This window comes from Lacerta agilis, chromosome 5, assembly GCF_009819535.1.
Source record: "Lacerta agilis isolate rLacAgi1 chromosome 5, rLacAgi1.pri, whole genome shotgun sequence".
Taxonomy (NCBI): Eukaryota; Metazoa; Chordata; class Lepidosauria; order Squamata; family Lacertidae; genus Lacerta; species Lacerta agilis.
In genome coordinates, this window is record NC_046316.1 from 52,083,515 (window position 1) to 52,111,043 (window position 27,529).

At 42.2% G+C, this 27,529-nt stretch overlaps 1 long non-coding RNA gene across 1 annotated transcript; it reads right to left on the reverse strand.

Moving 5' to 3' along the window:
- Nucleotides 1-6,741: 6,741 nt before the first annotated feature.
- LOC117047031 lies at nucleotides 6,742-27,513 on the reverse strand. Its single transcript, XR_004426649.1, has 3 exons — nucleotides 27,388-27,513; nucleotides 15,485-15,561; nucleotides 6,742-7,046 (listed from the first exon to the last, which is right to left on the reverse strand). It is a non-coding gene; the product is annotated as an uncharacterized LOC117047031 (long non-coding RNA).
- Between the last annotated feature and the right edge of the window lie 16 nt (nucleotides 27,514-27,529).

The window sequence follows — 27,529 nt, forward strand, 5'->3', positions numbered from 1 at the left end:
CCCAGTCTGGAAAGAGTCATACTTCAGTGGGAGAAAATATATGAAGTACCCCATTGCACTGATGCATGTAACAGTCTTCCTCATCCTGGCATTGTGGATACAATGCCAACTAAACATGCCTCCTCTGCTTCGTTCCCCTTCCCTAGCCATGCACAGCTTTGCAGCACACAGCTATGCCTTTTCCATTCCTTCACAGGTGCAGCATGCATCTGTAGAGCTGATCCAGTACTGAGTGGAGACTTAATGAGGTTGCAGCAGCACAATCTCTCTCTCTCTCTCTCTCTCTCTCTACACACACACACACACACACACACACACACACACCACTCCCCCACACAGTATTTTCCAGGAAATAGGATAAGGCTGTAAAGTTGCTCTTTCATAGGTCCCCACATTTAACCGGTGGTGAAGGCCATTGCTGGCAGATTAAATGTTGAACAAGTTCATGCATCAGGGTGAAATGTCTCGCCTCAGGCAGCACCTGTGTGGGGCCCAAAGGCAGGAACAGTGTGTTAATGGTGCAGCAAGGCTTTTAAAAAGTGTTGGCCTTGGGGGTGGCGTAGCAGTTGGACTCCACTTCACCCAGCTATCGCTGAGTATTGCTATGATTGTGGTATGTTCACTTTTAAATAACTTATAGGTCCCTGTTATATTTACTTCTGGACTTCTGCTCTGTGGTAATGGCTGGGCAATGTGGACTTTGCACAGGTGTGCAGTCACTTTACTGGAATCCCCCTTTCGAGGACACAAGGTGGTCATGGCTAGCTATCCCTGTCAAGCAAGTTTTGGGATACTACCCAGAATTTATATGTGCCCAGCAGTAAGCCACAATATTGCCACCAACTGAAAAGGATTGCCAGAAAAACTTCCAAGACATTCATGGAACGGAATATGAGAAGTCATGGGTAAATTTAAAGAAAAGAGAAGAAACCTCTTCATTTTCTTTTACTAGGTCAAAGCCATTCTTGGGAGTTGGGCCTTCAAAACTAAAGGCAGTTAGTTTTCTTTTAAAAATCATGCAGAACATATGGGAATTGGGTTGTTTCTGCCAACTTTTCCCCTCTCTGGAACCAAAATCTTCCCAGGGATTGTTCCTAATAGAATAAGACTGGGGGTGGGGAGGGGAGAGAAAGCCTGATGTGACTCATACAGCTGCAGCAGAAACAACAGAAATAACATGCCTCTTTTCTTGAGAGCCATCCTCTTTCTAATAGTTTTGGTTCAACTGGGAACCATTAATGTTGTTGTTTCAAACAGCCATTCAAAGAGCACCGGCGGGCAGGGGATAGCAACAGGAGAGAAAGAGAGAGTTACCCCAGTTTTGATCATAGAAATTAATTAGCAAAGACAAGAATGGAACATGGTGAGTTGTGATTGTTTATTCTCTGCATGGTGAAGCTTAAGAGGGTCTTCTTTCTTCTTGGCAATCACTCGTATTCAAGTAAGATTGTCTTCCATGAACACAGTCTTAACAGTGTAAGTGACTGTGGAGGCCAATTCTGGATCCACATATCCTTCCACAGTGGGGACATAGGTTTCCGGATGGGAGTTGATCACAGTGAGGGTTTGCCAAACATGTCTTCCTCTTAGCTCGTTTCTCCTTTTTGCCCTGAGTTCGTGCTTCTTTAAAGTCCATGACACCTTTGGTAAAGGCTGTTCAGGTTCTTGTGATGCTTCTTTTCAAAGCAACAGATAGAATTTTGAAGTGTACCACTTGCAGGGGTAAAAATCATATTCTTGAATACTCCTCCATGTAAAAAAAGAGAAAAGTACAGAAAACAACAGCTCCTTTAATGTAGTAAAGTGGCATACCGAAGTGTGAACTTTAGTGCATAATTGGCCCATTCCTGTGCAACACCCTGCCACTAGAGATTCAGTGAGCACCCTCTGTGCCAACTTCTAAACACTGGCTGGAAACTTCTGTATTCCACCAGGCTTTGCAGGCAATTAAGAGTATTAAGAGTACATCCTCCACAATGGTCTGTTGATGGTCTGTTGATGTTTGTTTTTAATTTCGTTTTGCTTTCAACTTTTTACAAATTTATTGTTTGCTTTATATTTTTATATTGTTGCAAACTGCTGTGATATATTTTTATGATACAACGGTATATAAATAATATTTTATAAGTAAGTACATGAGTCTGACCAAACTGCAGGAGGCAGTGGAAGACAGGAGTGCCTGGCGTGCTCTGGTACATGGGGTCACGAAGAGTCAGACACGACTAAACAACAACAAAAACACATAAATGGGATTCCTTGTGATTTATTTATTATTTGCCCTGGGCAGGGCAAGTTAATACTCCAAATAAATAAATACACAAATACATACAGTTAACATACACACCCTCTCTACTGTGCTCTGAGGAAGGGTGGCCAGGAGAGTGCTGCTGGTACCATTATTCTATAGTGGCTAGAAGTTCTTTTTTTTACTGGTAATTTGAAGTTTAAATTTGCTTCAGGCAGCACAGGCATGGAGCAGGTGTTCTGTAGAGCTTTGAAAGACCTTGGGTGGTGGGCTAGCTGGCAAGGCAAGGAAGCAGGGACAAATCTGCCACCCTGTCAACTGAGACAATAGCTCTGAGAACTGGGTTTCCTTTGCAGGGCTGGTGTAACTCTTTTTCTCATAGCCGCTGCAATATGAGTATAATCTGTTCTCCACCAGGAAATACCAAAATAAAGGAGCCAGGAAGTTCCTTTAGTAGACTGTGGGTATGTCACTCTTGTCCTGTTTGTGGAGTTTGTAAGAACTGCTTTCCTTTATGTCAATCATTGTTACGCCTCCATTCATTGGCTAAAACCAGTGAAAGTTGGGTGCAGACTAATTTCTTATAGAACAAATGAAGGTAATGCATGAACATTTTCCTGCACAGCTAGTGATGGGGGGGGGAGCAAATGCCCCCTTACCCCCCCCTCCATGGATGCCCATAGTGTGGGGTAGTCCTCTTACCAGTGATCAGCTTCCCATTGGTCTGGTAGGTCACGGGTGTCTTCCAAATTTTCTCTTTCCTACATGCATTTCTCTCCCTCTGTTTTAGGAATTCTCTGGCACTGCCCTTTTTTTTCTTATTCACTGGCTGTGTGGTCTCACTCTTCGATCATCTATCACATATTAAAGCCCCTCTGTCCCACTCGCTCTTCAGCTGTTATCACTGGCTGCAGATGATGTCTTATGCAAATCTGTCCCTCATTCTGAGAAGTACCAGTGGGTGGGAGTAAGAGATATTGTATGCATGTAGGCTTTGTTCTCTGCCTGTATGTGCTGGGATGCACGGCCCACCTCCCATAACTCCGAGCAAACACAAATAGCAGCTTTGTGTATTTTGCATAAGCTAAACAGCAGAACACTTTCCAGCTGCTCCTTAAACGAAGGACAACTTCATGCTTTAACCCTCATGTAAGTAAATCTGTTGTCATGTTCAACTTCTGCTTTAGCATAGCTTTTAAGCATTGGCTTGTCTTAAAGATGTATAAACACTTCTACATAGAGGGTCTGAGTGGGAAGTGAGGGGGCTGTCCTCTGTCATCACACTTAATTAGATTCAGGCACTCCTTTATTCTGTTCTTGAGGCTTTTTCCTGTTGTACTTTTAAGTCACAATCTGTAGCAAATGTTCAGCTCCAGCTGCTTTAAACAAAGATAGTACTTAAAACATGGAAAGTGAAACGGCTTTGTAGGTTACATTTCCAGCAAAATGTGAGCAATTTTCAGGGTGAAAAACATTTACAAAAGTTTTAGCACTGCTTCAGTGATAGTTGACAGTGCAATCCTATATATGTCTACTTAGAAAGAAAGACTGAGTTCAATGTGGTTTACTCACAGGTAAGTGCACAGGATTGCAGCCTTGGGCTCCCAAATGTCTTGAGATGTTTGTCCCAATTGCCCTTGTTTTTGCCTGTTAATACATTTAGATGTTATTGAAAGTTTGGCATCCCCTTTCCCCCAGTATTGCACTTGGTTATTGCCCTAGGGAAAGCAACAGTTCCTTCAAGGCAAGTAGCTTGGTAAATCCATCCCTCCAGTTATGCTGTGGCAAATTAGTACTGGGCAGGGTGGGGACATGCTGGTAAAATGTTTAGTACAAGTGATTTAGCTGGTAAAATATTTGTATTTGCAAGATCTGCCCTTACCCTTTGCAACTTGTCCTTTTCAGAATAGGTATGACTGCGTATGATCAAACTGGAATGCCTGGCTGTGACACAAATTCTAATTATGCATTTTCTAGTTCAAGGTTCTAGATGTTGTTGAACTATGATTCCCATGATTATGGGAGTTGTAGTCCAGGAACATGGCAGGGGGAGGTTAGCCACCCCTGTTTTATCAGTGTCTCTTCTCCTCTTCTAACACACTTAGGTCCAATCCACAATTAGGGTTTTTCGCGCGCCTCAGCTTTTTTCTGGCTTGTGGGGCACATAATCCATTTCCAATCTGTTGTGATATCGCCTCTTCTACCCCTTTATTCTGTAATGTTTCAGACTGCCTTCATGACAACCTTTTTTACTTAACTGCATTGCTCATTTGATCTGGATTTCCATGTGAACCAGCCTCATGTTAACTGCTGGAAGTAGCATTGTTCTTACAGAACCAGTTTGCTACCCTTTGCCCTTCACCTTCATCTCCTGCCCCCCATCTTTAATCTTAGGTAGGTGGGAATGAATCTCTGGGCATGAAGTTTTATCCTCTATTTTACTCTACAACTCAAATGTTGATCATAACTAGGGTATGGGGGCTCACTGTTTCTTAAGGCACACCTTCAAAATCCCTTTCTCCCAAACCTTAAGATTTTCTCAGGGGGAGGAGAAGAACTGATTGTGGTGGTGACTGCATACACTCTGCAGTTACTTCTGGGGCTACAGATACTTCTTTCCCCTATGCAAATTAATTGAGAGCGATCCTTCCATTAACTTGCATGGCTAAAAGAAAAGGCTACCCAGAAACTGGGTTGGGGGAATCTTATCTGCCAAGGATAACAGAACCCTTGGGTTGAGATTCTCCATCACCACCACCATTTATAGAGATCCACTATCTTTTTTCCTCTTATGCAAGCTAATGGAGGGATCACTCCATTATCTTGCATCAACTATCTGCTCAGGTGTGGAGGTGTGCTTGCAAGAAATGACCTTTCAAGCATCACCCACTTCCAATGTTGTGTGATAAAGACAGGCAATTCTGTATGTGTGACTTCTTATTGAACTGCACAATGGCATGTAGCACAGAATTTGTGTTAAAAGCAAGGGAGAAGCAGTGTTGCATTTCATACAGGTACCCTCCACAAGTTTTGAAATATAATTCTCATCCACTCCAACCTGCATAGGTAGAGCTAAGGAGCAAGAGGCACATGTGTTCTTATAGTCAGGCCCTTGAATCACTCTGGATGAAGTCTTCAGAACAGGTATCAGTGCAGTGTGGTGTAGTGCTGGACTAGAACTGAGGAGAATACAGGTCAAATTCCCATTCAGCCACGAACCTCACCACCCCATAGCCTAACTTGCCACAAAGGGTTGTTGTGAGGATAATATGGAGGTGAATGGCACCTTGAGCTCTTCATTGTTTGTAATAAGGATATAAATGTAGGAAGTTATATGGAAATGGTAATCAATTTCTGTCAGGTATAGGTCAGCTCAGCTTAGAAACTAGGGGCTCATCCAGACTTCCTTTTGTGCCTTACTTCTAGGCATAGGTCCACTCTTTAAAGCTCCATGTCTGAGTGCTTCCCCTGCCACCCCGGCTGTTTCCCCATGAAAACCCACTCTTTATCACTACGTTGTGGTGGGTCATAAGAACTGCTTTCTGTGCAGAGAGGGGAGAGGAGAGGAGAGAGGATGGGGCAAAGTTTCATGAGTCTGACTTGCTCCTTTCTCATCCAGTGAAGAAAAATGCTCACATAAACAGGGTCATGTAATTATGGAACTGACAGTATCATGAATACTTGTAATTTAGAGTATAACAAGAATGTCATTCACAGTTAACCGTATTATTCCGTGTATAAGACGCACCCATGTATAAGACTATCTTGGCAAGGTGGGCAGCCATTCCCCCTAAGCCACTGCTCCCTAGAGTGTGTGCCTCCTGCAGCGGCATTGGGGGGGGGAGTTGCCCGCCCACCAACCAGTTGGCTGGCAGTGCCCAGCTCCCCCCCCCCCATGCCACTATCCATATATAGGACAACCCCAGTTTTTTGACATGATTTTTGAGTCAAAAAAATTCATCTAATAGATGGGAAAATATGGTAAGTTACCCAGTGGATTCAGTCTGAGTTCTATGATGAGGATTTTCTTTTTGCAAAATATTATTTCTTTAATACTTGTTTATAGTATTTTATATCCCACCGCATATCAAATCAGTCTTTGAGAGGAGTACAAATTTCATTTAAAACAGCAATCCCATTCATAAAGCAAGAAGAAAAAAACATAAATAGCACCCATAATCATAAGAATGCTTTTTCACCTGGAGAATATGTGAATTGGCCCTGGGACAGTTCGCTTTCTGGGATTAGCATCTTTATAGTGCCAAGGATAACCAATTTTCCCAGGATCAGGGAGGGGTGAGGACAGAGGATTGTGGGAAAGGACAGCATGTTAGTGCAGGGAATATATATCCTACCATAATATACATCCTATTTGAGACTTCCTTTTGGTTTCTTGCAACTTCAGCAAATGCTACACATTTTCTAGTTTTCATATGAGAGCTAGAGGGCTTTTTAATTAAAAGAATGGCAAGATTGTCAAGTAAAATCAAATTTATTTCAAATTTAAATAAAATTATGTTGATTTAATTATGCAGAAGAGTTGCATAAGAACAGCATATTATTGGCTTAGATTGCAGCAAGTTTAACAGAGCCAAACTTGCTAGAAACAGGAAAGATAATCTGATCAACCATATAGAAAATATGTACACAAGTGAGAAGCAGGATGTCTCTTGCACATCCTTCCATGGCAAAAGAGTCATGGAAGCATGATTTATAGTTTGAATGCCAAATACATTACCAGCTCTTGTCACAACACCCAAGGGATTTCCAGGCACTCTTGCCGGCTGACTTTGAAATCCTGCTAGATGAGAGAAAGAGGAAGTGAGTTGGAAATCTGTGTCATGCCTGCTCTTCCTTATGTGTCCACTACTCCCATAGGGTAACCATATTTTTTTCAGCGATGACTAGAAAGGTTGTGTATCAATCACTTGTGCAGAATTTTTTTCCTAGGAAGCACTGGTACCTATAGAGGGAGAAGTACCAGCAGTGCCATCAGGGCAAAACTTTGGAGCAGAGGTCTAGGGTCCCCTGCCAGGAGAATGTGCAGGAGGGACACTCCAACCTACAGTGCAGTTAGTGAAGTAAATACACATTATGTTCTAAAGAGGAGCTGTTTGTCAGACAATGAAGTCCAGAGTCTAAAATGACCTAACTATACCACTGGAGGTTATAGTGTCTCTCCATGCCTCTGAGAGGCTTCACCTTGACTTGGCCAGTGCTCAGGGACCAATGATTCACCAAGAAGGTTTTCAAAGCTCAGCTTGTCGGCTTTCCAGGCCTGTGAGCACACGCTCCTTCCCCTTGCCCAAGCATCCCAGACATCTTGGTGATGCTGTGGGGAAATGCCTTCTGAGGCATGTCAAGGGAGAGGCAAGTTCAGACTGCGTGTCTTGCATGGCTCCTGGAGTGTTAATAAAATCCAGAGGCATAGCTGTGATGAATCTGTCGTAGCAAAGCAGCAGCGACGCGTCCTGTGGAAGACTTAACCACTTTTGAGTGTTCATAATAAGTTGTCACTGGAATGGTTTGGGGAGCATTATTTCAGGAAGACTTGGGGCTTCTGTTTTGCTACGGGCGGATCTGTTCTGTTGCTGTAGCAGTGCATGTGGTGGGCTGGAGCTCACCTCCCAACACCAGAATCCTTGCTGCTTGCCTGGGCAGAGCAAACATATTAGCAAGTTGAGGCCATGCTAGTACACCAAGAAGAACACTGGAATGGCAGCAGCAGTCCAGCAGATGCACTCTCTTGGCCTCACTCTCGCCGCCACCCTGGCCCAGCCCTCTCTGCATAAACAACAGTGACACCCGTGTCAGAAATGTTACTTAGCCGTACCACGCATGTACTGCTGTTGCTTCCTTGTCCATGGTCACATCCACTCCATACATTTAAAGCATTCTTCTACTGCTGTAAAAGTCATGGTCCCCCCCCCCCAGAATTCTGGGAACTGTAGTTTGTTAAGGGCACTGGCAATTGTAGCTCTGTAAAGGGTCTCTTAACAACACTCAGCACTCTTAATAAACTACAGTTCCTGGGATTCTCTGGGGGAAGCCATGGCAGTTTGAAGTGGTAGAAGAGTGTTTAAAATGTATGATGTGGTTGTGGCTCACAGCTTTGTGCTCCAGATAACCCTCCACTGAGGGAAAGATCGTCAATCCAGGAAACATGATTAGAAGGAGGCGAGACAAGTGTTAATCGGCAGCATCACAGATACCAATCACTGTTAAGCACTAGAGTCTAGACTATAACATCAGATGTACTCACCTTTCTGTGCCGATGAATATCAGAAAACTTGGCTGAAAGAAAAGCCAAAGCAGAATGTTTACCTCTTAGAAATTTCCTCCTAGGCCTCTCTGGCACTTGGTAGGTCTATGGGTTTATGGAGATAGTACTGCATCACATTTCTCAGAACTAGAGTGCCTGTAAGTAATTATAATTAGTGCTTTTGAAAATGTTCTTTGACTTGTGCAAGAATAATAAGAGATCCAATTTGGGGAAATTCTGGTTGCAAAATCTGCCTTTCCTTGCACAATGCAGACTGTGAATCAGGGACTGCAGCGTGGCGATGATGGAAGAGACTGGTAAGTGTGGGAATTTCATAGTACATGTGCCCAGGGAGGGACAGAGGTTAGCAGTCATGGAAACAGATTAGGACAAGGAGCAGAATGAGGCCCTCTGCTAACAACTGGAAGGCCTTCCACATATGCATGGCACATCACAGTGTACAAGCATAGTATTGCCCCAAGGATTTTCTCATCCAAAATTGGACACAGGGAAGCAATATGGAAAGGGGAGGCAGGGGACTCCTCCAGACATTGAGCATTCTCCATGGATTCCTTTCACAAAGCTTACATGGAAGTTATATATATCTCCCCACCTCCTGCCGTTCTTTATGGAGCATTTGTTCTGATTTACTTGCAGGATAGTTATATGACAACCAGCGCACATTCTGATATCATTGAGGGGGGTTTATATATATTAATCATTCTACCATCCCACACTTTTCAGTGCATTTCCTCATCAGTTTCTTCCTAACTGCAAAAGCAGTTGTTGTTGTTGTGTGTGTGTGTGTGTGTGTGTGTATACACATATATATTTGTTTGTTGCAGTAGGGCAACAGAGCAACGTAATCCACTTGAATAGTGCAAACCTAAATTTACAGGATGCACTGGAATCCCTCCTGCAAAATACTGACATTCTGGAGGCATCCGTGGATAAACAAGGAAAGAATGTACAATTTCTTCAGTAGCATGTGGCTTCCTTACAGTAGGACAAGGTGGGGGTTGTGCCAAAGGCTTCATACAATGCGTGAGGTTTTGAGGAAGGATTTTAAGAAATGAAAGGGGAGATGGCATCCTTCTTTTAGGTAACCTTTACTGACTGCTGGCCATCTCATATCATGGCCAGGAAGATGTGAGTGGTGAAATGAAATTATTATTATTATTATTATTATTATTATTATTATTATTATTATTATTATAATATAATATTTTATTGGTTTCCACATTAAACAACAAATACACAATACATCACACAAATACAAATTTAAGAAAAAAACACAATAAAAACATTAAAAACATCAAAAGATAAAAGAAAACTTATACATACCTACACATAAACACTGGAACAATAAATTGTCATTGTTTAATTCTAGTTTCGATCTTCTTTAAGGGGACTTCCCCCGATCTCTCAACTGCGTTCAATATTAATATACTTTGGTAACTTTGTAGCTATTTTCTTCACATTCACCATTATTCTTAATAATCTTTAAAATACTAACTAATCATATATAATTCATTACTTAAAGAACGTATCCTTAAGCATTTTTTAATATTCTAAACCATTCATAACATTACTTCTCGTATACTATTTTCATCTAACATCAACTAGCAAAAGCCATTTAAACAAGCCAATTCTGCTTCAGATATCTAACTTTTCATGATTTTTTAAATAGTCCTTAAATTTCTTCCATTCCTGTTGCACTTTCTCCTCCCTCTGGTCTCGGAGTCTCGCGGTCAGTTCAGCAAGTTCCATAAAGTCCATCAACTTCATCTGCCATTCTTCCACTGTCGGGAGCTCTTCACCTTTCCAGTTTCTTGCAAGTAAAATTCTAGCAGCTGTTGTGGCATACATAAAAAACACTCTATCCTGACTGGGTATCTCACGATTGGTCATGCTCAAAAGGAAGGCCTCTGGTTTCTTGCTAAAGGTAATTTTCATTACTTTCTTAAGTTCATTATAAATCTTCTCCCAGAAAGCCTTAACCTTTGGGCATGTCCACCACATATGATAGAAGGTACCTTCCACAGTTTTACATTTCCAACACATGTTACTTGAAGCATGATATATCTTAGCTAACTTCACTGGTGTCAAATACCATCTATATATCATTTTCATAATATTTTCTCTTAATACATTGCAAGCAGTAAATTTGATACCTTCCTTCCACAACTTCTTCCAGTCATCCATCATAATATTATGTCCAACATCTTTTGCCCAGTCTATCATTGCAGATTTAACCAATTCATCTTTTGTATGCCACTCTAGCAACAAATTATACATCCTGGAAAGGTTCTTAGAGTTCAGTTCAATTAACTCTGTTTCCAGCTTTGATTTTTCTATTTGAAAACCAATTTTTTTTGTCTAATCTAAAAGTTTCATAAATTTGATGATACTGCAGCCAGTCGGTGACTTCTTCTTTCATTTGTTCATAGCTTTTCAACTGAAAAATCTCACCTTCTTGCTGCAGTATATCCACATATCTTGGCCATCTCGCAGACATATTAGGTCTTTTATACGCCTTGGCCTCTACAGGTGAAATCCATCTAGGAGTCTTTTTCTCCAGTAAATCTTTGTTTCTCATCCAAACCTGATAAAGGGCTTTTCTAACTATATGATTCTTAAAAGCTTTGTGGGCCTTTACCTTATCATACCAAAGATACGCATGCCATCCAAACACGTTGTCAAAACCTTCCAAGTCTAACACATCAGTATTGTCTAGTTTAAACCAGTCCTTCAACCAGCAAAAGGCCGCCGCTTCAAAATAAATCCTTAAATCTGGCGAAATGAAATTAACCTTTGTTGGCTTTTGTGGTGACAGCTGCAAGCATCCATTTTCCATCTAGCAGCATTGTTGCTCCAAAGGCCAGTGTAGGCTGACTTGAGTGTGTGGTTCAGTGCTACAAAGACCACTTACATATTGCCAAAAAAGAGGGAGGGAAAGGGCACAGATCTATATAAAATATGCACATGCTGATTTATATGTGCAGACACAAAATGTAATTACAAATAGAAATAGAGCACACCTCACCAGACTGCACAGCACTGTGACCAGCTGCTGTCCTGCAGCTAAATGTTGACAGGCAAGTCCAAGGCCTCCACTCTCCTTTCTTATGGTTATTTATCTTTAAACCAGATTTGGGACAGAGCAGCATTTCACATAGAGGATGCCTTCAAACAGAACAGTGAAATTGGGTACATGGCCACTCTAACATGCACATCTCTGTCTTGTTGTGGTCAGATGTAATTTGAAATCAACACAGATTTCAAAGGTTTGGCTGGCATTGATTGGGAGGGGTCGGTGAAAGAGCCCCTAATTATGCCCTGCTTGTCTGTCAGAAGTCTTAGAAGACTAGTTTGCATGTTGGGTTCTTCTAGGTCTCTATCTCCACCAGGAGGTCAAATGATGCATTACATGGTTTACCCTCTGCTTTTCATTTTAAGGGTGAAGTCATGGCTAGCAGCAACTGGTCCAGAAAAGCGCACTTTTAATCTGAGCATGGGGGTGTGTGGGTTGGGGTGGAGGATACTGTGCAGTAATTGCCTTGCAGCTTTGCTCTCTCTCTCTCTCTTATTCCTCCTACTGTTTGTCATTTGTGAGCAGCCCTTTAAAAAATCTGCATCGCAGAGAGGCAGACAGAAGATAAACAAGGGAAGCTGTGTTGGGTCCATGAAGGGGGTGGGCAGATCATCCACAGTTCAGCGAAGAACTTTATTTGGGCCAAGCAAAATGTCACAAAATTTTGAGCATTTTTAAAAAAAAGAAAATATTTTTATTCATTTTAGTATTGGTACACAATAATAAAATGAAGAGAAAATGTGAATCATAGGTTTGTATTGGGAACAGAGGGAAAGAACAGATAGAAATAATACACTGTGATAGAAAATTAGTTTATTAATTTAAGGAGCTGTATCCCCTGTACTTTTTCATTCTATAATTGTATAAACATGGACCATCTTTTGATACATTTTTTTTTAAAAAAAATAGTCATTTGTTTGCTTTATCTGCAAGACTGTTTCCTGCATTTCATAACTGTTGGGGGATTTTTACACTTCCAAAATTGGGCATACAAAATTTTGCTGTTATCGGTAGAGTTTGTATTATTTGAAGATCAACATTTATGTCCTCAGATTGGGGCATTCCAAGAAGTATTGTTTTGGGATTGTGAGAAAGTTTTTCAGTTCCCCAGAATATTCCATCAGTCTGGATGCTAAGCAAAACGGGTTTGTGGTGGGGGGTAGGGGGAGAAAAAGAGTAAATAGTTGTAGCCGAAATATCGCAGTTGTAATATGAAATATAGGAGGAAATAACAGACTTGAGTGCAGGTTTGCAACTTTAATTGAATCAGGCTGAACTAGAATCTGTGCAGGTGTCAGGTTGTACCTGCTGAGTCAAAACACAGCTCAGCTGTTCCGCTTCCCACTTTTAAAATATAAAATCCAGCCGTTACCTGGATCTGTCCCTGTCCTTAAGTGAAGCACAAACTTTCCTTGTTAGATTGAGAACTCAATTAAAGAGAAGCATGACAGTTTTCGTATTAGCAAAGCTGGAGGTTGATTTTAAGGTGTGTACAGTGGTACCTTGGGTTACATACGCTTCAGGTTACATACTCCACTAACCCAGAAATAACGCTTCAGGTTAAGAACTTTGCTTCAGGATAAGAACAGAAATCATGCTCTGGCAGCGCAGTGGCAGTGGGAGGTCCCATTAGCTAAAGTGGTGCTTCAGGTTAAGAACAGTTTCAGGTTAGGAGCGGACCTCCAGAACGAATTAAGTACGTAACCAGAGGTACCACTGTACAAGGATAAAGGAAAAATCAGTAGAAGTCAAATTGAGTAACATACTTGTCAAATGGAAGTATATCAAAATATTAAGGATGGGCAGACTTTACCCCATTTCTGTCCTGTGGGTTAGCTCTGCTCCCATGCTTCTGCTCTGGCTTTCTTCAGCTTGGAGAATTGCTAAATTTAGTTTCAGAACTGGTCCAAGCACAGTTTGCCTCAGCTTTTAGGATCCTTCTGTTCACATGTTTGCTGCTGCTGCTGCTCCGTATTATTAAGGTGTGCAAATACTTATGGGCATTGAGGAAACACAGCCCGCACCCACAAGGCCATTGTGTGCACCATCACATCAGGATGATTTTTTTGCACCCTGTTTCATTAACATGCATAACTGCTAGTGCACACTGGCAACCTGGATGCTGAGGCCGGGGCAGGGAAAGACTCAAAGAAACGGAAGAGGCTTATGGCTAGGGCAAATGGCTTCAATGCAGTCTACAAATAAAAAACGGAAGGATAGGCAACATAGGAAAGTGGTTAGAGGGATTGAAAACCACGATCGATTGGATGGAGTGTGGTTTTTATTTTTCTTCTTTATTAATAATAATTAGAACTCCCTGTGCTCCCCACAACTCAAGCCTTGTTCTAGAGAGGAATGAATGTGTTCATTCCATACAACAGAGATAAGGGTCCTTATATGCATGGTCTGGCTCTGAATCACATGAAGCGCAGTTCTTGTGTGTATCCTGCATGTATCATGCATGTACAGTATGTACTTTTGATAAAGTTTTTTTGCTGTATTGTTAAACAATTATTGAAGGGGGAGAAATGAAGGCTAGGTGATTGCTAAGGTATCAGTGGCATACACAAGTTAATTTGGAGCCCCCAAATCTGAGGTGAACTTAATATAGGGAGAACTTTAAAAGCTTCCTTTATTTTGGTCCACAGGAAAATAATTACAGGGATATAGCTGGAGTGGAAAGTCTGCTAACTCAGCCTCCTTTCCTGCTTAAAATTTTCTAGCCGTCCCTAATGGAAAGACCCCACAACTTTCCCTGAGTAATCCAATCTGCTGTTCAATTATCCTTGCATTTAGGAGGTTTTCCATTATATTGAACTTACATCTGCTGCATTTCAACCTCAACCCATTATTCCTCATCCTGCCTCAAGCTGTTATCCTTTAAGCAGTTATTCAGACTTGAAAATAGCTATCAACCCTTGTCCCTTTTCTCCCAACTTAAACATGTCGAGTTCCTTATATACCATACATTCCATTTTTCATTGTTCTCTTTTTAAGGCTTAAAAGCAGTGATATAAAGGCCAGTTTGCATTACCAGATTGACCTACTCACTCTACTTTTTCAACACAACAATCACATCAACTATATCAGCTTTCCTCAATCTGCCTTTCAGGTGTTTTGGGCTCTAATTCCAGTAATCAGAGATAACAAGAGTTGGAGTTCAGTGACATCTAGTGGGCACCAGATTTGAAAAGGTTAAACTATACCTGTAGTCTTCAAGCTTTTCAGACCCAGGACCCACTTTGCACCCAAACATACATTTGGGGATCCCTTTCTGAATCATTTACCATATATTTTCATAGTGGTAGTGCTCATGTTATGACCCATAGTGGGTTCAGACCCACCAGTTGAAGACCATTATTCAAGCCACTTTCAACATCCCTGGGGTGTGTGTGTGTGTGTTGAGAGTTCTACAAGTCAGTGCTACTCAGGTGTGCCCCAAAGGACTTCAAGCATAAGGATTGGCGAGTTTCTGCCTGCTGCACTGCATTCATGATCAAATAAGGTGTAGGCAGTTAGGAGGGGCACCAGGCTTAAAAAACAAACCATTCGTTTCGATGAAGAAAATTGAAAAAACGATAATGAGTAATTCAACCAAAATTCGGAATGGAAGACCCATAATGGTTTACTCAAAGGCTCTCATTTCCAGAACTCATTATAAGTGCATAACTCCTATGTGGTTCAGAGATCTGCTGCAACCCTGATACATACATCTGCAACTCAAAATGTCTGCATCAGACCCTGAAAATCTGGCAAACACAAATCTTTCCTCATAATATTTAGCAGATGCTTCTAAATATGTTTCCCACCTGTCATCTTATTAGGTGTTACAGCCCCACCTTTCCCCATTTATCTTACAATTGCAACCATCACTGTTAAATACCTTCACATTCAAAAGGTAATCGAGAGCTGTCTTGTGAGCCAAGTGTTGCCAGATGTGAGAGAGTTCAGTCGGAGAACCTGAAAGATAGATAAGGAATCCTGGACTGGTGTTTCTTCAGCCCCAGTGCATATATTTGACATGGGGTTCAAAGCTAGCCCACTTTATGCATATGGAATGCCTGCCTGAAATGTTTTTCCTCACCACTTGAATATAACAGCCACCTGATCCTCAAAAGGCCCAGTGTTAGGACTTGAGCCTGAAGCAGAGTGTGAACCTTGAGAATGTCAGGCGGGATTCCACCTGTGCATCATCACCAACCTCTGGCCAAAGAGGCAATTCCCATTAGCCTCAAGCAGCATGGCCGATGGTCAGGGATAATGGGAGTTGTAGTCCAGCAACATGTAAAAGGCCGCAGGTTCCTCATTCCTTCTATAGGATGACCTGCAATAAGCTTACTGAATATCACTACGAAGGAACTCTCCCAATGACAGTACCTAACTCCATATGAAATGTTGCCAGGCAGGCCTGTTCTCTTATCTGAGTATCATGGTCTTACCTGATGCAGACCTGCCTCCACCACAAGTACTAATGTCCAGTGCTTTGTGGTCTCTTGAACCCTGATCCACAGACTACACTGGAGCCAGATCTGGCATCTCATGCAATAAGACTGTACTAGTCACCTGCTAATTGGGCGAAGGAGCAGTCATGGAGATTAATAGATATGTGCTATGTATGAGCACTGCAGATTCCTCCTCTTAGAGGTAGGCGAGCCCTCATGTTTGGAGAGTGAACTCCTTCCACTCCTCTCTACGCAGAGAGAGGGAGAAGGAGGAAGCAGCCCAGCCACAATTCCTGCACTGGATAGAGAAACCGTGGTTATGGGGAGGTTCTGAGGCTGGGAGTGGGACTGTTCTGCCATCAGATGGGAAAGGGAGGGCAGTCAACCAGCCCCCAGAGGGCTTGCAATTATACTGCCCCCTGGAGTTTTGAAGGCTGTGCTTCACAATACATTGCTAGCTCAATTATTTTTGAAATGGTTCTTACAATGTGGTCTACAAACTGGTGTTGGACCAGTTGTATCAATACATCTCAAAGCCCTAGCCTGAAACAGGGAGGCCTGCTCCACCAGTATTTGCTCCCCGTGTTATTTAGAACCCTGCTCAAACACATGGAATAGAGTAGGCTCCCCGCTTCACAACCTCTGCCCCAATGTGTGGAAATTGGCATGGATGTTTTGAAAGGGAAGGGGCCAGTGAGCATTGCCCCATCTAACTGTGCAAGTAAGAATGCCTAGATTACCCATAGACTGATCCAAGTTCACCCAGTAATTTCGGGGCTCATTGAACCTGGGTCTTCGCAATCCTAGTCACAACGCACTAACCACTGTACCACACTGGCTCCAGTTGACTTGGGGAAACCCAACCTGGCTCCAGTTGACTTGGGGATGAAGAAGTAGACATACCAGCTTCACATGATAGATGCCTGGCTTGCTCCATGAAGCCTCCTGTTCCTCTTGACACAAACTGGGGTTCTAATAATTGGTTATAAACTTATAGTGCAAGGTCCTCTAGAAGTTGCTGAACTACAACTCCCATCAGCTCCTGCTAGCATGACCAATGACCAGGGATGATGGGAGTTGTAGTTCAGCAACATCTGGAGGACCAAAAACAAAACAAAAAGAAAACCCCACCCCACTCCTGCCATGGTGTCTTAGTGCCAGGCTATACCATCAAATGGTAAAACATTTGCTGGACTGTCTCACATCAGGCTGTGCTGGACTAGGGTGTAGGTTTGTGTGTTAGACTGTTCTCCCTATGGAAGGCAGGGGGTGTCAAAGAAAACTAGTATGTCAGGAAAAAAGGTTGCCTTCTCTGGATGTTATTTATACCATGTTGGCCTTAGGAAGGAAAAAATCATCTTGAACAGATAGGCTCTGGGTGAGCCTGCTGGAGAATTAGTGTCTGCAAAGTTCAGTCTGCCTCATGCTCATCACATACCCATAAATTTCTTTTTATCTGAAGCTCAGCAAACCCATCTGTTTTCTTTAATTTAATCCAGGAGGGGAAACATTGTTCTGTTCATAACTCAGTTTTTCTATTATTATTCATGTTAAAAGACATTTTAATAAGAAAACGTATTTGATATTCATAATGGTTTCTGACATTGTAAATTATATTCTATCTTGTCTTCTGTATTTAAAAATAACAAACATGAAAGTGTGGCTGAGTCATCAGTTGAGCCTAGAAATTAATGAGCAGCAAACATTAATATAGACAGACACAACATCTGGTTGTAACCTGTTATTTGTACAGTGAATGAAAAGTAAGAATCCTCTATACTAAGCAAACTCATTCTCTGTTGATCCTTATGTAGCCACAATGGCACCATCCATGCACAGGATAGAGGTAGCAACTGGATTGGGACAAGCCCAAGTTTTGCAGAAGTGCACAATAAAAAAGAAACATTTACCAAAAAAAAAAAATCTGAAGAGGAGGGGATTTGGAAGAGAGTCCAATGAAGATGGAGATGGGCACAGAGCCCTGGCTTGCTAGGGATGGGAGGGATGGAATGGGGTATCTTGGAAGAGGTGTTGTTGTTGTTCAGTCGTGTCCGACTCTTCGTGACCCCATGGACCAGAGCACGCCAGGCACCCCTATCCTCCACTGCCTCCTGCAGTTTGGCCAAACTCATGTTAGTAGCTTCGAGAACACTGTCCAACCATCTCATCCTCTGTCGTCCCCTTCTCCTTGTGCCCTCCATCTTTCCCAACATCAGGGTCTTTTCTAGGGAGTCTTCTCTTCTCATGAGGTGACCAAAGTACTGGAGCCTCAGCTTCAGGATCTGTCCTTCCAGTGAGCACTCAGGGCTGATTTCCTTCAGAATGGACCTTACCAATGTTTCTACACAATTTTTAGATCAACAAATAAGGGATCATCTAATTTCCTTGAAAAATCTGGTCATACACAGAACTGCTCAGTGTCATCATTGCAAGGCCTAGGAGGAAAATGAAGAGCTGATTCCTGAACCCCTGCAAAAGTTGCTGCCAAATTAATATAAAGCGGGGGGGGGGGGCATATAAAGCCCTGTGTAGATGGGCTACAGTGAGGATGGTCCCTTCTGATTCCCAAGAGAGTTGTTGTTGTTGTTGACAGGGGCGTAGCAAGGGGTGGGGGCGGGCCGCCCCAGGTTCCATAATGGAGGGGGTGACAAATCATCGATGAACTTTTTTTTTTGAAATTTTTTTTTAGTGCCTGCTCCGAAGGTCTTATCTTACTATACTAGGGATTATATAGCTATATATGAAATTTCATGCATATCGGTTAATATCTTGAACCCTCCTCCACCAAAATAGCTGTTCACTTGGCTGTTTTCCTATGTCATGAAGGCTGAAATTTCAGTTCAGAGAACACTTACTGTTCCCAACCCTAACCCTGTGGAAAGCCATCTAATTAGACTTTAATTTGATTTTGAGATGTTTTTAGGAGGTAATTTAATTATTGTTTGATTTTATACCAATGTTATGTATCTGATGTTAGCCAACCTGAGTCCGACTTTGGTCGGGGAGGGTGGGATATAAATAAAAGGTTTTTTTATTATTACTTGTTATTATTCCTTTGTAAGAAAATATGAAATAACGTAAAACCATTTTTGTGGGGGGGGGGATCAATGGGGGGTTGACAAGAAATTTTCCGCACCGGGTACCACCTGACCTTCCCATGCCTTGAGGGGGGGGCAAAAAATTTGCCCCCCGGGTTTCAATTTACCTTGCTTGCTACGCCCCTGGTTGTTGTTGGTTGTTGCTTTTTTCTGGGCTGCTTTTCTCCCATAGGGGCTCAAAGTCCCCATGGGAATAAAATTAGTATTGTAGAAACAGTTTTAGAGCAAATCACAGCTTGAGGGTTCAGGTCTAACATGCTTGTACCACATTTAAAATCGCTGACTTTACAGAAAGTCTGTGCAACATCCAAAGTTGCTTTAAAGATTGCTGGACTGTAGGAAGCGATTTTCTCCAATAGGTGGAGTATCTGCTTCAGGTTTGTTTTATGATGGCACATTCACAGCTGAGCTGGCCTCCCAACAGATGAAGTGGGAAGAGAGCAAGAGCGATTGCACTATGTTTATTGTGGAAACATGCCACGTTTTAGTAGATTTACAAGCAGCTCATTGGAGCGCCTGATTGCTCTGCAGTTTTGCTTTCAGTCCGTTATTCTTGCTGATACGTTGCTGGTATATATCTCACCGAGACTGCAAAAGATTCTTTCGGAGACATGACGTGGGCCAAAGCACGGAAGATAGAAACCAGCTGTTGGGCAGCATTTCTTCCAGCGGCTTGAGGAATTCCAGCAGGCTGCAAGAGTCTGATTGGGGATTGCCATATACTGGCTGCCTTTGCAGCTATGCTGGTCAATGCTGGCTGAAGTAAGGCTTTCATGGCAGTGATTTTTGTGCTGACATTAATTTGTGGTCGTTATGGTAATTCAGGATTCAGGATGGGGAAGTTAGCAGGATAGGATCTTGCTCATTTCCAGATAATTTACAGTCCTATTTTCAAGAGAAGGGATCCTTATATTTGTTCCACACAAGTACGCCTTTCTGTGCAGTATCCTGAAATACTTTTAATGACCCCCCCATCTTAAGAATCCAATTCCATCTTTAGATTTTACTCCCACAATTGGATCTTGCATCTCTAAACTTCCCTGCCTTGAATATGTCTTGTTTCTGGTCAAGTTTGATCCCCGCCCCCCTGGTTTTCAATGTCTTAGATATAAGACAATAGAAATTCACTGGCCACTGAGGCACCATGCTAAGCCATAGTTTATATCCTGCTGCAGCTGTGAGATTGGCCAGGAGTGATGCAGCATCCCAAGTGCCCTTTCTGAGCAGTGTGGGCGGAGCTGCCTGGTAAGCCTGGTCCTGATTTCTGAGGATTGGGCCCTCACTGTTGACTTTCCTTTTGCCGGCAGAACTTATGCTGGGCTGCCAGGTCACCTGACAAGCTGAATGGGCTTTGGATCTAGTGTAAGCCTCCCTCTCCCAGTGATCCCACGCTCACTACTGCCCCAGAATGTCCCCTTTTCGGGGCTTGCATCAGTTTAAGAACCACTGTGCATAGCTGAGCCAATTAAGCCTGGATGAGGGACTGAAGCCAGTGTGTCTCCAGCTGAGCTAAGGTTGGAGACTTATGCTGGTATAGCTCAACAGAACCAGGAACCAGCCAGCTGAGCTGAAGATCCACCACATCCTAAGTCAGGCTTCCTCAACCTCAGCCCTCCATATGTTTTTGGCCTACAACTCCCATGATCCCAAGCTAGCAGGACTAGTGGTCAGGGATGATGGGAATTGTAGTATTGAAACATCTGGAGGGCCGAGGTTGAGGAAGCTTGTCCTAAGTCATTCAGTGGATCTGGGCTCAGGGTTGTGCCCTTAGTGATGCTGATAATGTTGCAAAAATATATATAAATGAAATGGTTGAGCATTTTTAATGGTAGCTTTTTGTGTCATGGCAAAGAAAAACTTGACACAGAAACAGATAGATTTTGCATTATGATTAAAGAAACAAAATACATAAATTATGTGCATTGTCCACATGGCTGAAAAGCAGTCCAGGGCAGAGCAGACGCCTAGCTCATGTCATGGAAACATCATCCCTACATTGTGGTTAATGGGCAACCACAGCCAACTTCTTAGTCAGGAGTTGTGACTAGACATTTTTCTGGATGTGGTTCCTTACTTCAGGTTATAGGGACAGGAATCTGCCCTGTACTGAATCAGTTGTTGTTGTTGTTGTTCAGTCGTTCAGTCGTGTCCAACTCTTCGTGACCCCATGGACCAGAGCACGCCAGGCACGCCTATCCATTACTGCCTCTCGTAGTTTGGCCAAACTCATGTTAGTAGCTTCAAGAACACTGTCCAACCATCTCATCCTCTGTCGTCCCCTTCTCCTTGTGCCCTCCATCTTTCCCAACATCAGGGTCTTTTCTAGGGAGTCTTCTCTTCTCATGAGGTGGCCAAAGTACTGGAGCCTCAACTTCAGGATCTGTCCTTCTAGTGAGCACTCAGGGCTGATTTCTTTGAGAATGGATAGGTTTGATCTTCTTGCAGTCCATGGGACTCTCAAGAGTCTCCTCCAGCACCATAATTCAAAAGCATCAGACCATTGGTCAATTGAGCTCAGTATTGTCTCCACTGACTGGCAGTGGCTTTCTGAGATTTCAGGTCTCTCTTGAAGTTGAGACCTTGTGCAATCAAAACAGCTTCTCTAACCCCTGAGGTATGGACCTTATCTCAGCAGATATGTGAAAGACTTGTGAACAAGGCTTTTAGTTGTTTTTCTTTACACCTTCCACCTCCTGTTTTTGCAGGCCAACCAGTATAAAAGGTATAATTGTCTTCCCATCTCTATAAAATCTTTGGGCTGTATTGTTTTCCTTCCCCAGTAATTTACAAAGTGAGCTATTGTTATGTTCTTGAAGGGAGCATGGAAAATATGCCACTAAAAGCAACTCAGTCCGAGAGAAACTGTTTTTAGACCGTCAAGAATGAGAAACACAAGGGGAGAGCTGCACGATGAACATTATTTCTTCTATAACATAAAGACTCCAAACTCAGCTATTTCCCTGGAGGCAGCAGCTGCCCTTTTATTTCTTGCAGAGGAGAATCTATGCAAATATAGAATCAACACAAGCATGCAACAGATCCACAATGTGAAGTCATTCCAGGGTGCCAGATGTCCCTGACTTACACATCTTGCTTTGGGGCTCCTAAGTGGGTTGTGCAGACCTAGTGGATGGATTGCTAGGCTATAGCATTGTTATCAGTGTACCTAAGAGAAGCGGAATCTGATTCATCTTTTGTCAGGTCAAGTCCAAGCTCCATGAGAGCCTGCAGTTGTGGGGGGAGGGGGAGGGGGTAAGGATTCTGTCTCAAGCAGACCTGGTTCCACAGACCCAGAGGTAAACCAATTGCTTGAAAACAGGCTGGTGTTCGAATGCAAGGTTGTGTTTAGGTGAGGCAGTCTTTATAGCTACTTGATGAGAAGAGTTAATGCAGGAGAACACCACCAATGGCTACTAGCCAATGCTCTCCCTCCACTGTCAGAAGCAATATGCCTCTGAATACCAGGTGCTGAGAAACACAAGTGAGAAGGCTGTTGCTGTGCTCAGGTCCTGCAGATTGGCCACTGTGAGAACAGGATGCTGAACTAGATGGACCTTTGGCCTAATCCAGAAGGACTTTTCTTGCATTCTTCGGTTCTTAACTGGCTAGGATGTGAGAGTTTTGCATGGGGTAATCTTAATGTGACGGGGTGGGGATGGGGGATAGGCTAGATGGTGCCCTCATACCCACAGAGCCTAATTTGCATGGTTTACTGAGATATTAGAGAGCTGGTGGCACAAGAGGTAAGGTGCTGAAAGATGGTTGCTGGAAGTCCTCGTGGCCCAATTGGCTTTCTTTGGCTTGCTTCCTGTGTTTCTCTGCAGTGGAGTTGTTGCTTTGAGGGCAAAGCTTTTCATCTGTGAAACAACTCCTATGCGGTTTGGACTGATGTGAACCAAACCAGCAACTCTCATCTTTTTCAGGGGGTTTTCCCTGGGGTTACAAATGCCAAGAATATGATTGAGTGCTGATTGAACACACTTTGAAAACAGCTTTAACCACATGGGAGCTACTTGCCACAAATGACTGCCCATGATGTTTGCCTTTTAAGCAATACCAGTGTAAAATGTGTTGTGAGCCTCTTTGGCACACCCAGATCTCAAGATATGTTAGTTATGAGAGTATTTAAAAATGGATGTTTTTATTTCCAATATTTTGTATTGCTATTCATTTTAATAGTTCATCACTTCTCCTTTTTAAAAATTGTGGGGAGTAAGGCACAAGGGTGGTTACAGCTGGTAATTTTTCTAAAGATTATGCTTACCCTTTTCAGGCCATGCCGACAATGGGTTGGTTTAGATGGCATGGTAGGCCAAACTTTGGCTTAGCAAAACTGTGTGAACATGTGGACTGCTGGAGATGAGCTCACAGCCACTTGGCTCTTCCCTGGTCCTATTTACTGTCACGCTCCTTGAGCTAAACCAAGGCTTGGCTTAGCATCTTGGTGGAACAGGGAATCGTGGTTAAGCTCTCACATCTCTTACCACAAGCTGGAGCGAAGAACAAATCATCTCACGGTCCCACTAAGTTAGATCTACTGTGTAGAGCAAACTAGTTCAGTAAGTATGCCAAGATCCCTTTCATCCTTATGCACAAGGGTCTACCACTCTTCTGCACCCTTGAGTGACTCTCCATAAGAAACAGAAAAGTAAAATGATAGGAGGAACTGGGAGGATAAGACTTGTTGCCACAACAGCTGCACAACAACCACAGAGATTTGTGTCTTCAGGTAGGGCCATTTGGAAACTTGGAGTGCACACAGGATCTAATGTGGTCGTTGAAGAAGGAAATAAAGTGTTTTCCCATTTTAATAGAAAAATATCAATACCAGTTGGAAAAGAGGGACAGTACTTAACCAGAAGCACAAATGCAGCAGCATTATGTTGAGAAGAACCAATTACCCCCCCCCCCTTTTCTGGTTGTCAGTGACATCCATCTGTTGGCTCTGCTTTTCTACAAATTGCCTGTGTTGTTTATATTGCAAATAGATTGAAGCAAGAAGTGTTGTAAAGCATATGTGTGAAAATGCCCTGAATTGTCTTTGTGTCAGGCTGAACATAGATTGAAGTTAATCCTTACCTATCCAGACAATAAAACCACAGGCCTGTGTTTGATGTCTGGTTACAGTTACTACAGCCGGGGCTCTAATCCAGTGTTTTGCTCCAGGGACTCATTCAGAAGAGGAACCATGAAGGTGCTTTGAGTAACAAGTAAAGTGTGCACATGTATGCACTCCTCATTGTAAGCAATTGCCTGTCAAATTGAAAACCACTAAGGCCATTAAGTGAAGGCCATTTGCTACATGGTGAAAAGCAGAATCAGGGAGGTTGAATGGAGAAGTGTCCCCCTCCCCCATTTCACCAAACAGGAGGAAATAAAGCAATGACGAGGCAGCAGGCCCTGCTATATGTCTCATCCATTAGAGGTGTCTGGCAAGAATCCTGTTTCACAATTAGATAAAAGCTTTTCCGTTCTAAATCACTGTCCAGAAGACAGTTTGGAGCCTAAAACGCTGAATCAAATGCACAGGGGAAGCCAAGATCCCGCTCTGGATGCTGGTAATTTATATGCATTATAAGCATTTACACAGAAGAATGTAGGCTCCTACTCAATGATGTGTTGGTTTTTGTTTTTAATTTAGCTGGTTTTCCCTGCAGTTACTTTGTGATTTCTTTGACTCACTTGACATGATCATATGGTGGTGATGAAAACTAGCATGACAGGGAGAAGGGTTCTAGATTAGCTTTCTCCCTTTGGCACTAATTTTTTTTACATGCAGGAAATGTTCGGTGTGTGACTTATTTTGTGGCATTAAGGGTTTTTAATGTAAATTGTATATGTGTTAGAACTATCTGCTACCATTTTCATAGTTTGTTGTTATAGTCAACAAGACAGACTGAGGTTAGTTTCAACTATGGTTTATTGAGATAAGCCAGGATCAATGTGGACATAATGACAAATTCTGATTATTGTAAACCAGAAGGTGGAAGTTCCTGGTTGGTTATGCCAGAGGAGGAGAGAGAAGGGGGCGTTGTGTGCAAAGACTAGCCCAGCTCATTCCTTGAGTGCCAGCCTATGATTTAGTGTTAAATCTGAACCAAGACTCATGTCCCAGTCTTTTGATTTTCTGAACAAGGCAACTGTGTCTCCCAGTGGATATTGAGCGCTCTTCTGTAGTTAATTTCAGTTTTGGGGGAATTTAAGAGTCTGTTGTTTCTAATCCAAGAAGCAAAGGAGAGAATAAATCAATGCATGGATTTATCATTTACAGATAGGTAGCCGTGTTGGTCTGCCATAATCAAAACAAAATAAAAAAGAACAAATTCTTTCATTCATTCTAAGTGTATGTCTTTTGTACCAGGCTCAGTTGGTGGCTGTTTGGCTGCTAGTAAAAAAATAATAATCAAAAATCAAAGCAGCTCCTACAAATCTGAAGTCTACCACCACTTGGCAAGAGTACTCTACGGTATTCCTAACCAAGACACATATGGGAAATGGGGACTTTATATCTATGGAAATAACAGGTGAAATATATAGAATATAAAGTAGCTACTTAGTGCTAAGAGAGTCACATCTCCAGGAAAGCTGCTAGCAAAATGCACGTGGCATTTTTTGTTCAGAAAGTTAGAAAGATGTCCATTTGAAAAGGTGTTTTCTCAGATGGATATGCATAACTATACATAAAAAGTGCCTGATAGCCAACTCATAGGATTACTGCCAAACAGGTTATGGGAGCCCTTTGGTATAAGCTTAACACATACTGGATCATGCCAACATACATGCTGACATGCTTAATACTTCTGAGAACTGGTCTGGATTGCATCTTATAGCCTGACAGAACTATGAACATAAAGCCTTTTATGCAAAAGCTATATCAAAGCTGGTAGTGCCCGACCTCTAGGAAGTCTGTTCTGGTGTTTTCCCACAACAGTTTGTAGTTTTATAGGATCTATTTTGATGTGCATGAACTCTGCTTTTAGCCATGTTGGATAAGGAGTTGTCTTTGTGTTTCCTTTTGTAACTGCAAATAGAATCTGACCAGGAAGCACGTGTTAAATTAAATCAGGCAACAACTTATATAAAGAAAAGAAAGAGTGTCAGTACCTTTGACTACAGCTTCTTTCTGGAGTAGTATACTGTACTTGTAGCTCAGAAAAATGATCAGCAAATGCACAAGATCAAAGGGACATTGCTAATACTAACAGTACACCAAGAGAGAGCCTATGTGACTGCTGAGAAGAAAAATGGAGACTGTAAACCTTGACAATTGGCTTCATTTCTCTCTCACCCACGTCTTGTAGGATATAGGATAATCCCAGTAATTACGTATTGCAAAAAATCATTGTGCCATTTCAGAGGGAAATGGGAGCCTGGTGTTATAGTACTAAGAAACCTGATAAATCAAGCCTGCCTTTGAAATTATAAACAAGGAACCTTAACTAATCAAACACCACAAAAATATTAATCATCCCAGAGCATGTGTGTGAGTGGGTTTGGAACTCAGCACTAAAAAGGCAGCTATTTTAGAACCACAATTCTATTTTTTCATCATGAAAGTGATCTAAAAATCTACAGCTAGTGCTGGTCAAGGTTTTTGACCACTGCTGGCCCAAGACATTTTACTGCCTGAAGTGGTGCCCAAGTGTGCACACACATGTGTGAGCACACCCTCCTACCAGTGAGGACTAACGGTTTAAAAGGTCCGGCTACACCATTCAAACACTAATTCCTGCTTTGATCTAGGGATGGGTGAGAATTTTTTTTTCGATTCGTATTTGAAGCAAAGGCTACCAAATTCACACTTTCTGAAACAACACAAGGAATGAAACAGTGCCGTGCTTCCAAATTCTCACTTCTCCAAATTTTGCAATGCAGTTCTCCTGTCAAAAATCTTTACAAAAATGCATTTTTGAGGTAAAGTGATAAAAGAAATGCATATTAATGAAAATAACAGAAAAATGCATTATTTTGAAGAAAATTGCTTGTAAAAATGTGTATATTTTGGATCTCTTTTGGTCGAACTTTACCTTAGCTCTTCCCCTGAGTTCAGGGAGCTTGGGGGGGGGGCATTGGTTAGCGGCTATGGCAGTCAATGGGTGTGAAGCAAGCTTAAACTTGTAGTGTAATGTCATGAATCTATGAAACCCCAGCTATGTTAAAAGCATTTAAATGATTTATGCAATGAGCATTATTTTGAAACTTGAAGACATTTCTACTATGAATATTTCAAAATAATAATGACTCACCTTTGTATTGTTCCTCACTGTGCTTTTTAAAATTCTCCAGTTCTGTTTGTCATTATTTACATTCTATAAAAAGATACCCTCAACGAAAACTTCACAATGAGGGAGAATTAAATTTGGTTTGATGCAAGATTTATCTCAAAGA